Source organism: Xenopus laevis, chromosome 6L (genome assembly GCF_017654675.1).
Source record: "Xenopus laevis strain J_2021 chromosome 6L, Xenopus_laevis_v10.1, whole genome shotgun sequence".
Taxonomy (NCBI): Eukaryota; Metazoa; Chordata; class Amphibia; order Anura; family Pipidae; genus Xenopus; species Xenopus laevis.
This window is the reverse complement of record NC_054381.1, coordinates 128756398-128770811: the sequence shown is the minus strand read 5'-3', so window position 1 is coordinate 128770811 and position 14414 is coordinate 128756398. Positions and strand designations below refer to the sequence as shown.

The 14414-nt window shown below is 38.1% G+C and overlaps 1 protein-coding gene across 2 annotated transcripts in view; it reads left to right on the top strand.

Annotated features, from left to right (window-relative positions):
• Positions 1–14414, top strand: part of ncoa2.L (nuclear receptor coactivator 2 L homeolog) — a 150245-nt gene that overhangs the window by 32355 nt on the left and 103476 nt on the right. For both annotated transcript variants that reach the window (XM_018266173.2, XM_018266171.2), the window contains exon 2: positions 515–581. The gene's annotated coding sequence lies outside the window, so the exon portion shown is untranslated. The remainder of the gene's footprint in view (positions 1–514; positions 582–14414) is intronic.

Here is a 14414-nt window from a genome sequence, read left to right as displayed (position 1 = left end):
TACGCTTTACATCTCTGCACTCTCATTATAGAGTACTCTGTACCACTTTGTACTCATACTCTAATTATCAATTACGCTTTACGTCTCTGCACCATCAGCATAAAGCACTCTTTACCTCTGTGTACTCTCATACTGTCATTATAAAGCACTCTTAATGTTGCTGCACCCTCAATATAAAGTACACGTTATCTTTTTGCACTCTCATTATAATGTACTCTTTACCTCTCTGCACTCTTTTAATAAAACACTCTGTAGTCTGTATCCTTGTGTACTCCCTTTAACAAGTACTCTGTAGAACTGTGTAGATTCTATGAAAAGTACTTTCTCTAGAGCACTGTAATATACTTTACTTTAGTGTGCTCTTTGTATCTGCTTTTTAAAGTACTCTGTACCTTTAGGAGATATATAAATAGAAGTACATGCAAATCTGATTGCTCACTCCTGTTGTTTAGAATTATGGCATGTGTAAATGAATATGTATATTTATCGACTGCTTATTAATATATCATTACAGGCAGAATTGGCCCAGGTCCCTTCCCGTCTATTCTCTGCTCGCCAATAACAAGACACAAAGCTGACAGGTAAGCATGGCATTTTGAAGCCTAAGCACTGAAAAAAAAAGAGTATTGGTAGATAGCTAATACAATTAAATGAATATAAGCATTGTAGAAAAGGGGCTCTTTGTCATATTCCCAGTTAAGTCTATGTTTTGCATGGTTCTGTATGTTGTACTTCAACACAGCAATATCGCTGGTGCTTTCAGTAGTTTGTTATGGGAGAGAGAGAACACTGTGGGCAGATATATCAAGTAGTGATGTGCGGACCGACCCAATACCTGCGGGTCGGGCAGGTTCGGGTCGACCTCGCAGTGCTCCTTGCGGGCAGGTGCGGGTTGAGCTCTTCTGCTCTCCCCGCCCGCCACCCTCAAATGCCGGTATCCGACTTCCGGGTTCTGGTTTTATAGTCTCGCGTCTGCTCGCCCCGCCTTTTTTGTGACGTCATTGTGACCTCAGCGTCTTCGTGGGTATATAAAAGGACCCCGGAAGCGCGGGTTGCAGCAGGGCGGGTTAGGGTCAGGAGAACCCTGACCCGCACATCACTAATATCAAGGGTCGAATTGAAAATTCAAATTCGTAATCCGAATTTTCGAGTTTTTATATGGTCAAAACTGTCATATTTGACTAGGGAGTTTTTTTAATTAGATTAGAAGTTTTTTTTTTAAAAAAAATTCTAATTAGATTTTTGAGATTTATCATACTCTGGCCATTAAGAACTCCAAATCGACTATTGCCACCTAAAACCTGTTGAGTTGCTGTTTAAGTCAGTGGGAGAGGTCCAGGGATCAATTGAGTTTTTTTGCAGCCTTCCTGAAATTCAAGTTTTTTTTTTCGGAGAAAAAATTTGAATCAAATTCGATTCGAGTTTTCGGTTCAATTCTATTCATCCGAGTTTTAAAGCTTCAGTTCTATTAATGCATTTCGATTGGTTGAATTTCGAGTTCATGGAAAAAAAACTTCATGAATTTGAAATTCGGCCCTTGATAAATGTGCCTCTGTATGTGTGTTTAGATTGCCATTGTTCACATTCTCCTTTACACCTGCACATTAATCCGAGTGACTGCCTTCAGAAATGTGACCATGAGAAAAGGTAAAACAAGGATACAAACTGAGCACACGGTATAGACGGACACAAGGTCTGCTTCTCTGTAAATATCTGTTCCATGCTCTTCCATGGTGACATCATGTACTTCAGGCTGATAGACACGCCGTGTGCTAACTTGCCTCCATAACTAGGTTTGTTTGGAGGAAAAGAAAAGCTAATCATGCCATTCCTTCCTCTCTAATGCCAAATTACAGCCTAGTAATAGGAGTTATGTATATTGCAAAGTGCATTTGGGTAATTATTTGTTTCCAAATCTGTGATCCAGACATGAAAAGCTCTAGAAGTATTTGCAGATTCTGTATTTTATATTTCTCGTAACTTCCTTTTGCTTCTTATAAATAAGAGAGATACAACCACAGATGTCAGACAGCACTATAATCATATAAATATATAAATATATATATATATATATATATATATATATATATATATATATATATATATATATATATATATATATATATATATATATATATAGTGAATAAAGTACCCCCTCTTGTAAAATATAAGGATATTATAAGTTACCGAAGAGTTTCAAGACCATATAAAAACACAAGGCCGAGTGTTTTTATACAGATCATGGAACTCCGAGGTAACTTATAATATCCTCATATTTTGCAACTGGGGGTACTTTATTAATTATAATACACAAATTTCAATGAGTCATGTGACAGAAATGACATCAGAACTCACCGTTTATAAGGATATAATTTACAGGATATTCATGGCTTTTGTGTATTATTTATATATATATATATATATTTATATATATATATATATATATATATATATATATATATATATATATTAATTTATTTATCTGTAGTTGAAAAACAGGCCATTAAGTCTCTACAGAGCAACAAGGATATTATCATTTGTAATGCGGACAAGGGGGGTGGGATTGTGATTATGGATTATGCATATTATCGCAATGAATTGTTATCACAATTATCGGATACCACCAATTATGGCAAATAGTTATTTAACCCCACAGACAAATTTAAGAGGGAATTGTGTAATTTATTGAATATGGCAAAAGCCCAGGGGTGGATAACGGAAAGTATTTTGTGCCAAAACATCCCATCATACCTGTAATTTATACATTGCCTAAGGTGCATAAGGGTTAAGGTTACCTTGAGAAAGGTCGCAATGGGGACCGAAACGTCACGTCGGATACATATGCAATAACACTTTTTCAACTACATGCAAAATCCTGGTGTTGCTGGTCTTTTTTTCTATATATATTTTCTTTACCGTGCACCCAGGTATTGTTTCAAAACGGAGTGCTGTCCACAACCACAATATATACAATACACAAAAGCCATGAATATCTTGTAAATTATATCCTTATAAACGATGAGTTCTGATATCATCAGTTATAAACGGTGAGTTCTGATGTCATTTCTGTCACATGAATCACTGAAACTTGTGTATTATAATAAATAAAGTACCCCCAGTTGCAAAATATGAGGATATTAGAAGTTACCTAGGAGTTCCATGACCTGTATAAAAACATATGCTCATGAAAAGTATATTTCTTATTTGTATAGCGCTGCTTGAGGGCAAAGCACTGTACAGCAAAACAATAAATTAGTAGTAACAAACAAGGGATCACTGCAATAATAAGTGCATTATTAGAAGTACAATTCACATAAATATAAAATCTAATTACACTACAGATTAAGTGCTCAGTGTCAAGGAGACAAAAGGATGGATGACCCTACCCCGTAGGGCTTACAGTCTAAACGGGAGATCTGTGTTTGGCATATCTGCGTTTATTACTGTGATTGGGCACAGCAAATTCTCATTGAGTAAAATATGTGCCATAGGCATCTCTAGAAGATAGACATTGGTATTTGAAAATAATATGAATGGCATGCTAGTATGCCCAGGTGCCTCCCAGTACTGGGCAATTAAGGGCATTTTGATATATATAGCACACAGGACTTGCATAATAAATGAAAAAATCCCTTTTATTGTGTGCAAAATCAATAAATAAAAATAAATAAATAAATAAAAAACAATAAAAAGGATTTTAAAGCAAATCCTGTGAGTGTTTGCTGAACTACCACTTGGCACCCAGGCAGTTGGTGGATTTTTTTGTGTGTGCCTTCCATTACTAATATCTAATCGTCCACAATAATTACAGTCTCTGTGTGACCCGAATTCAATTCAAACTTTCATTTAGTTACAAGACACCTGAGCGGGTTAACCTCTGTATTTGATGTAACGTGCTATGTGTAAAGATCTTGATATGTAAGTGTAATTCAAATTTTCAATTTTTACCCTCGTCTTCTATTTATATTAGATTAAAGGGATACTGTCATGAAAAAAAAAAAAAATTTCCCAAAATGAATCAGTTAATAGTGCTGCTCCAGCAGATTTCTGCACTGAAATCCATTTCTCAAAAGAGCAAACAGATTTTTTTATATTCAATTTTGAAATCTGACATGGGGCTAGACATATTTCCCAGCTGCCCCAAGTCATGTCAGTTGTGCTCTGATAAACTTCATTCACTCTTTACTGCTGTACTGCAAGTTAGAGTGATATCACCCTCTCCCTTTTCCCCCCAGCAGCCAAACAAAAGAACAATGGGAAGGTAGCCAAATAGAAGCTCCCTAACACAAGATAACAGCTGCCTGGTAGATCTAAGAACAGCACTCAATAGTAAAATCCAGGTCCCACTGAGACACATTCAGTTACATTGAGAAGGAAAAACAGCAGCCTGCCAGAAAGCATTTCTCTCCTAAAGTGCAGGCATAAGTCACATGACTGGGGGCAGCTGGGAAATTGACAAAATGTCTAGCCCCATGTCAGATTTCAAAATTGAATATAAAAAAATCTGTTTGCTCTTTTGAGCAATGGATTTCAGTGCAGAATTCTGCTGGAGTAGCACTATTAACTAATGCGTTTTGAAAAAAACATGTTTTCCGATGACAGGATGCCTTTAAAAATGTAGTATTACACATTTCTGTTGGCTATTTATAAAAAAATAGGTGAATTAACTTTAGTGTTAATATAATATTGCATGAACTTGATAGAGGGACCGTCCATCCTATTCTAATAGGTAGTAGTGCATAAAGTCTATGGAATAAGGAATATGATATGTAATCTTGAAAGCTTACCCCTGTATGTAATAAAAGACACTGCCTAGGTGCAGTAACACAGAGCAACCAATAGGATATTTGTACTTACACAGTTGACCAGTAAATGCTGCCTGTTGATTGGTTCCTATGGCTTACTTCTTTTTATTCTATATCCCCTTATTTCATAACCCCATAGTGGGTTTAACAGATCAACAGATACAGTGCTACGCAATATGTTGGCGCTATATAAATACATGTTAATAATAATAATAATAACAGATCAACTAACTATATGTATTTGTTAATGTTGTAGAACTAACAGTTTGTGTAATTACAGTGTTGCAGATTATTCCCGGTATTATGTTTGTACAACAAGATGGAGCATACTGTGTAGTTATAGTGTTGCAAAGTATATGGATACTTTTTTTTTCTATTGATAAAGGCATGTTTATATAATCTGGTGCTTAATTAATTGGAGCATGAAGACTATACCTATGTTAGGGGCAGTAAAAGGCTTAGTGCTTTAATACTGGATCTGAGAAATGTAATTGTAGGCAAAATTAAAGGATTTCTTTTGGGGGAGGGACCATGTCACAATAAATAAGATTTAAAAGAAAAAAAACAGCACTGCTGTACAACTATAGATTTCTATCTTAGTAATTGATGCGTATAATCACAGTGCCATATTGTTGTGTTGATAAATAAACGTAGGACAACATTTATACTATTTTGTTTTGGGTAAATATTTGGATGTGAAATCTACATTCTGTTTGGGTAGTATTGCTCTTCACAGAGCGACAGATTTATCAAGGGTCGAATTTCACAGAGGCAGATTTATCAAGGGTCGAATTTCGAAAGTAATGGGAGTTTTTTTGAACTCCCATAACTTTGAAATTCGAAAAAAAAACTGAAATGTATTATTTATTCTGCGGGTGAAAGGGCTGTATTCGATTGTTCGAATCGAAGTAAGATCGTATTTGATCGAATTTGATTCAAAGTATTGAACCCCTTTTTTGATTGATTTTTCAAAGTCCACCAATTGACTCCAAATAGGTTCTAGGAGGTGAAACGCGTCAGCGATAGGATGAGAGTGTGGAAGCAGCAGCCTGGTGACCCGAGGAAACTATACTGGACTAAGCGGACTATCGCTGATGCGTTTCGCCGAATCACTTCATCCAAAAGAGCTCTTTTGGATGAAGTCATTCTGCGAAATGCGTCAGCTATAGGACGAGAGTGTGGAAGCGGCAGTCTGGTGACCCGAGGAAACTACTGGACTAAGGTGAATGCATCACACGGTTCAGTTACGCAAAGGACTCGGAACAATAGACCGGAATGCCACATTGGTTTTAAAGCGATTTTATTGGAGGAATGCTTTTTTTAGAAGAATGAAAGCGGACTGAGACGCTAAAATTACATATACCTGTATCAACTTACTTCTTGTAAGTATAAACACCTGCCAGACACAATAGGATCGGAGTGTGGGCTTCTGTGCAACTATAACTCTAAACATCACGGGTGTCAAAACTTGGATATATAAATAAGGACTATAGCCGAAATACCTCTAGCACCACTTAGGTTACGAACTTTTAAACTGGTTAAATATTAACTCCTGATGGTGGTGCATGATTTTTTATTCACACGCGGTTTTATTCGAACATAGCAAGTTCACTAAAAATATCATAATTTGTTTTGAAATACTGCACTATATATATTTTATCTGTTTTATTCCCGCTCAAAACCCTGTGGTTTTTGAGGAATACAGCAATCTTTTTTTTTTTTTTGTCTTTTTTTGAGGGTGGAGGAGAGCCCTGCTGATTGCCTGATTGGGGAAACACCTTTCGTTCTAGAGGATCAACTACTTAACTAATTAAATAGTATTTAACCGTGGCACCCACATTTCCTACTTGCAAACGCTTCCTTTTAACTTTGAGTTTGATTTCTATATCTTTGACCTTTGCTCAGTGACAGTGAATCACTGTGGTTTGTTGGCCTCAAACATAAAAGCTCAAATACACACACATACAAATCACTGCCTGCTTCTCTATTTTGCACTATGTTTCATATATATTCTCTGCAGTTATGCTACAACGCTGCTTCTCTTTAGTCGCTAGTTTTGCTGCCGTATGTTAAGTGTGCGATGTAAAAATATCTCTGCATTACAAGCCCAAACCTGCCCCATTCCCTTCTGGTTAACAATTCCTAGTCCATTGCAGTCATTTACCCCACACTCCCTCCCTCTCAATGAATCAGAATTCCAGCATATTCACTACTGATTTAAATAAGTGCAAAAGGTATTTATCCATTAAACCTTGAATTCTTGTTCAATAGATAGCACTGCATGTACCCACGAAAGATGGCGTGTATTAACCGTAAGCATGCAGTGCTGCATTAAAGAAGGAGGAATAAATTGTAGGAAAAAATTGCCCTATATATATATATGCAAGCGTTCCCTTTACATTAGGCCTGGGTACGGAGCCTGTTGTCAAGTAGGTGTGTGTTTGCATTCAGCCAGGTTATAAGTTTATTTTTATGCTGTGAGCTCCCAATTGCAGGGAAACAAGATCAGTCACATACTTAAAATATTAGAGGCAGTGGCTGAGGGAACTATGTTGTTAGCCAGTGCTAATAGTATTCGTGTTTGGAAAGGAAAATACACTGATTCTAATCGGAATAATTAAAAAAGGCAAGGGCATTGCAGTGATTCTAGAAAGGGAAAATACCTTATTTACATTTACAGGTTACACCTATTTGTCCAGAATCTGCAGGTAGAACATTTCTTCGCACCTGTAGGCATATTTATATTAAAGCTTTTCTTCCTATAGATGCATGAGTGACATCTGACCTGTGCTTATGGCACACTATAAACTGTATTAGGCTGAAAAGCAGACAAAATGAATGCTTGTAGAATCCTCTTTACTATTCTGGCAATAATTCATTTGCAGTTTGCCAGGAAATAAATATATTTCAGGTGGGGCTGCCATTTAAGGTGCCATATGGCTCCATTGTCAACATTTCTATATATTTTAAGGAAAATCTGTACAAATGAGCAGGTTTCTCAGTGGTCATGTTTTAATGAAAAACTGGACACTAGTTATTATTTAAAGAGCACAAATGAATGTATTAGTATTTGCTTGGTGCATTAAAGGAGAATTAACCCCTAAAAACGTGTGGCTAAAAATTACATAATTTACACACTGAACTTATTGCACCAGCCTAAAGTTTCAGCTTGTCAATAGCAGTAATGATCCAGGACTTCAAACTTGTCACAGGGGGTCACCATCTTGGAAAGTGTCTGTGACACTCACATGCTCAGTGGGCTCTGAGCAGCTGTTGAGAAGCTAAGCTTAGGGGTCGTCACTAATTATCAAGCAGAAAATGAGGTTTGTCTGTAATATAAGCTGATGCTACAGGGCTGATTATTAAATTCTGATACTAATTGCACCGGGTTCTGAGCTGCCATGTAGTAATTATCTGTATTAATTACTAATCAGCCTTATATTGTGACATTTCTATTCTATGTGTACTGTATATTGTGTCAATCCCTAAGCTCAGTAAGTGACAGCAGCACAGAGTTTGTGCATTGAATCAGCAGAAAAGAAGATGGGGAGATACTGGGGCATCTTTGGAGACACAGATTTACTGATATATATATATAAGGGCTGTGGTCATGTACAACATTTCTAGCTAGTTCTTTAGTTAAGCTTTAGTTCTCCTTTGATAATCCCTGCCAATTCATGGGACACATTGCTCTTTCATCCTAAGGGTAAGGTCACACTGGGCGATTCGGGGAGATTTATTTACCTGGCGACTAATTGCTTCGTCATTGCGGCGACCAATCTCCTCGAATGCCTTCCCTCACTCTTGCGCTGGCTAAAATGAAAAATCGCCAGCTTTAAGCACACGCGTCGATCCGTTTTCCGAAGTTGCCTCGCGAGGAAACTTCAGACGACTTTGTGTACTTACCCTAACTAACAAATTTATTTCCAGTATATCTGTACTTAAGTAGTTGTTCCAGGTATACATTCCTGGTTGCTTTCTGTTTAAGCCACCCAACTCCAGGCCATAGCAGGGCCACAACCATGCACCATAATTGCTTCTAAGCATTCTGGTTTCATATTGAGTATTGGGCGCAAACAATAAGTTATGCACTTGTACTGAAAATAGAATATAAACTGGGTGATATTAGTGATGTGTAGGCTGATCCGCAGCCTGTCGGACTCGCTGTTTTCAGGAAAAAAAATGGGCCGCCACTTTGGGTGTGGGTAATGCAACACACACATACACTTTTTATATGTGCACTGTGTCTTAACTACAGAAATCTTATCTCATCGTTTCTCTCATGTGTTTCTGACGCATTCCACCTTTCCAGTGGGCGGGCGTGTCTGGGTTGAGCTTTTCTTCCTGCTCTCTCTGTCCGCCACCTTACACTGGCGGCTTCCAACTTCCCCTTTTGTAGATGTGCGCCCCTCCCCTTTTGTGATGTCATCGGCAGGGCAGCGCCGGTCTATAAAAGGAATCCGGAAGTCACGGGCAGGCGCGGGTGGAGGGAGGGCGGGTTAGGTCTTCTGGTGAGAGACCGCTAAAACCTGACCCGCACATGACTAGTAGACAACACATGCCAGAGGGGATGGGGGCAGGTGGTTTATTAAAGCTAAATGCTCAATGTTAAATGCTAAATAAAGCTAAATGCTAATAAAAGTCAAGCAAACCATAAACCATGTGATAGCCCCCGTTTGTAAGTGTGAGTTGTATGTAAGTCGGGTGTATGTAACTCGAGGACTCCCTGTATTAGTATACACAAGTATACTACTTGTGTATAATGCTAAACTAAATAAACCCAAGGTTGGACTGCCAAGTGACCTTCTTATTTTCACCATAGGTCTACTGTATATGACACCTGTTACCTGTAGCACTGTTCTCTGTGGGCCCTTGAAGCCCAAATACAGCAGTAAATAGACCATGAACTCGACATTTCTGATTTTGAGTAACTGCACAATATGTTTACTCTGGGCAGTCACTAAAACACCAAGGTTTGTAGCTCTGAAGTTGAATAGGTTCTCTTGGGGTAAGTAGAAGACTGATATCAGTCACCCATTCCGATGAGAAGAAAAAAGGTTCCGCCTAAATATTCGGAAGAGTTTTTTTTTTTACAGTGCGAGCTGTGAAGATGTGGAATTATCTACCTGAATCAGTTGTACAGGCTGATACAGATTTAACAAGGGGTTGGGTGGTTTTTTAGCAAGTGAGGGAATACAGGGTTATGGAAGATAGCTCATAGTACAAGTTGATCCAGGGACCAGTCCCATTGCCATTTTGGAGTCAGGAAGGAATTTTTCTCCCTCTGAGGCAATTGGAGAGGCTTTAAATTACATTTTTTTTTACCTTCCTCTGGATCAACTAGCAGTTAGGCAGGTTAAAATAGAGTTAAAAGATTGAAATTGAAGGACTGTCTTTTTTTTAACCTAACTTACTATGTTTGCCTGAGGTACATCTAGTGATCTAGATTTGAAAGCTTGCATCATAACCTTTTATGTTAGCCAGTAAACTTACCCTTTGATCCATGTGTTTCCTGCCTTTCCCAAATATCTGTTACAGTACCAATGTTCACATGAATAATTCCTGCCTTTCCCAAATATCTGTTACAGTACCAATGTTCACATGGATAATTCCTGCCTTTCCCAAATATCTGTTACAGTACCAATGTTCACATAGATAATTCCCATCTTTCTTCTTCTCTGCGTTCAGCCTTCATTCCAGACAGGGGGTGATGCGTTGCTCCTGCAGGCAGCAGCATTAGGCTAGTGACATATGCTAAGATTCTGGGAGATTTAGTCGCCCCGGCGACTAATCGCCTCTTCTTTGGGGGACTAATCTCCCTGGAAAGCCTTCCCGCCGGCTAGAATCTAAATCGCCGGGCGGGATGGCACTCGAAGTGCTTCATTTTGCGTAGTCACCCGAAGTTGCCTCACGAGGAAGAAATCAATTTTAAAAATTTAGATTATTTGGGTAAAATGGAGTCTATGGGAGATGCTATTTTTTTACTTCAGATCTTTCTGGTAACAGGTTCTGGATAATGGATTCCATACTGGTATAATGTTACAAATTCACGCCTGTTTTCCCATCCGTTTCCGCACACGGACTTGTTTTGTTTGATAACTGTGATTAAGCTAATGATGATAGCCTGGCATCCATGATATTTTATCATATATCTAAACTCAGTCGCTAACTCTGATATTATTGGAATGGTAGCGTAACATGAACTACCAGGAGGGTACATTTTGGCCATAGGATCATATGATCCAGAGGCTGCACTTGTTATGTAACTGGCACGAACAAGACATTCAGTGCCCTAAGACTTCACGGGCTTCTCTAGTTCCAGCTATAGATTTTACATGCTTGAGGATCCCATGAGCTCATTTGAAGGACTGCTCATTCCTATATTTTTTGCAACTGTGGTCTGGGCAATTTTTACACAGGAACCTGATCTTCAATGGGCCCCACTGTAAGATAATAGCTTTATAATTAACACTCCAGCTGCAAAAAGGTGAAATCAAGTCTTTATTCGTGCCACCGACAAGGCAACGTTTCGGGCCCTCTATCTAGCCTAGTATATTATATAACAACCAATCTGAGTGGTTTAAGGGGAAGGTTTACAAATTTGCACCCACCGCCCAATAATGAGACAGAATTCCTAGCAACCCCATTGCAATGCAGTGTTCAAATATATCAAGCAAATCTCTCATATCATCAAAGATCTTGTGTGTCCATAAAGTGTCCATGTGACAGCTAATATTCATCAGAATTCCTGTTGTAATACAGGTATGGGACCTGTTATCCAGAATGCTCGGGACCTGGGGTTTTCCAGATAATGGATCTTTCTGTAATTTGGATCTTCATACCTTAAGTCTACTAGAAAATCATCTAAACATTTAATAAACCAATAGGCTGGTTTTGCTTCCAATAAAGATTAATTAAATATTAGTTTGGATAAAGTACAAGGTACTGGGTTTCCAGATAGATTTAAATTGCATTAATTAGTTCACATCTTTTTGCTCAATTAATGGGTCTGAATGTCTACGTATCTTGTGACACAAGCAATTCCCAGTACAAGACGCCATTCTAAAAAACTAGCCATGACATTCTAGAAAATGAGAAGCCTTCAAGCTTCTAGGTACTAATGACACTAACTGGGTGCATTCTCTCAGTAGGGTTGCCACCATTTCTAGAAAAAAATACTGACCGTACTATTATTTTCCTATTAATAACATCAATATGAAAGATAATTTTTACAAACAAATACTGACCAGGTGGCAATCCCATCTCTTAGATAGCTAAAACCACCAAACCCTTGTTGACACTTGGGCATTAGAGAGACATCAGTCAAATGTACAGGTATGGGACCTGTTATGCAGAATGCTTGGGACCTGGGGTTTTCCAGATAACAGATCTATCCGTAATTTGGATCTTCATACCTTACGTATTCTAGAAAAGCATGTAAACATTAAATATATAGGCTGGTTCTGCCTCCAATAATGATTAATTTTATATAGTATATAGTTTGGATCAAGTACACGGTACTGTTTTATTATTACAGAGAGAAATAATGTGTAAAAATGTGGATCTTTATATTATAATAGTCAATGGGAGACAGCCTTTTCGTAATTTGGAGCTTTCTGAATAACGGGTTTTTGGATAACAGATCCCATACCTGTAGTATGAAATCTGTTCCCCTTATGCAGTCAGTATTGCCAGTCTCTGTACTATATAGTACTAGACATAGGAGATGGCCCCCATATGGGTCAAGTGCAATATGAATATGGAACGTCCTCTCCATGGGTTTATTTGTGCTATAAATCACTGGGTAAAAGAGCAAAGTGATCCCAGATAGAAAATGCCTGTGACACTGGGCACTAGTCCATGTAGTAGCTGCCTGACAGCCTGCTTAGTGTCCCTCTGGAGTCTTACAACATATTGAAATAGTTAATGTCTATATACACACATATGCATGCAAATTGCAGGTTTGGAGTTGATTTTCCTTTATCGTTGCTCAGTTGTTGGACTTTAGTGATTAGGTACTCTAACTCTGCCCAGCCGCTTTAGGGATGGACTGTACATGTCATCTGGTATATGGAAATTCTCTATCTGGGTATGAATCAGATCAGTAACAGTATTAAGGAATATAGTATATATATTAACACTGTACATCTGGTATATGGAAATTCTCTATCTGCATACAAATCAGATTAGCAACAGTATTAAAGGGGTGGTTCACCTTTAAATTAACTTTTAGTATGTTATAGAATGGCCAATTCTAAGCCCCTTTTCAATTGGTCTTCTTTATTTATTTATTTTATAGTTTTTTAGTTATTAGCTTTTTTCTTTGGATTTGTCTCAGCTTTCAAATGGGGGTCACTGACCCCATCTAAAAACCAATGCTCTGTAAAGCTATACATTTATTGTTATTGCTACTTTTTTTATCACTCCTCTTTCTATTCAGGTCCTCTCCTATTCATATTCCGGACTGTTATTCAAATCAGTGCATGGTTGCTAGGGTAATTTGGACCGTAGCAACCCGATTGCTGAAATTGCAAACTGGAGAGCTGCTGAATAAAAAGCTAAATAATTCAGAAACCACAAATGATAAATGAAAACCAATTGCAGTTGTCTCAGAATTGTCTCTACATCATACCAAAAGTTAATTTGAAGGTGAGCAACCCCTTTAAGGAATATATTACGCTATTAGAGCAAAAAATGGCACATGGGTATTAAAAGTATTTTGCTAGAACTATCATTGTCTGCTTACCTTTTTATAAACAAGCATTTGCCACTTGCAAAGTGAAAGCTCTTGGTAATTCCATGTAATGGGTATATCCTTCCTAGCGGCTATCTGCCTCCTATTGTAGGCAGTGCATTATCCAGACAGTGGCATTATATACCTCCCAACATTTTGGGAATAGAAAGAGGGAGAAAAAGATTTGCCTTGCCTATAGCTATAATATTTTGTGGCCACACCCACTTGTGGCCACACCCCCTTATTACCATGTTCATTTTACAAAATTTGTCAGGGTATGAAAGTTTGAACACATTTCGTGTTTTTTATGCTATTACAGTTTTGCAAATGCAGTTGAATTGCCCTTTAAACTGCAAGTCACGGTTTCCCCAAGAGACCTGCTTAGCTTAAATTGTTACAATTGCTTCTTTGCTTATCTTAAATTGTTACAAACCTGTCAGAGTGCACCTGCTACATATTCTGGGCTCTCTGCCAAAAGCCAATTAAGTTTTAGAAATGTATCTTTTTCCGGCTGTTCAGTGCAGGAGATCAAAGAGAAAATTGGGACGTTTCAGTAATAATCCGGGACTGTGGGTTGAGCTGTCAAAATCAGGACTGTCCTACAAAAAACGCAACAGTTGGGAGCTATGGCATTAAGCAAAGTTTCGTCAGTCCCCTCTACCACTGCTGGCTCTGATTCCTTTATTGCAATCCCCCAGCTGTTCCTTCTGCCTCAACCATATCCCTCAGGACTAAACTACACTGCAGATATTGTAGGATGGTGTTGAATTGACATAATGAATCCTACAAGTTGGAAGCCGTTGCGTTGATCAAAATATTATGGAACTTATACAAGAATATCATGTGTAAACAAGGTCAGATGCGAATGATGCTGC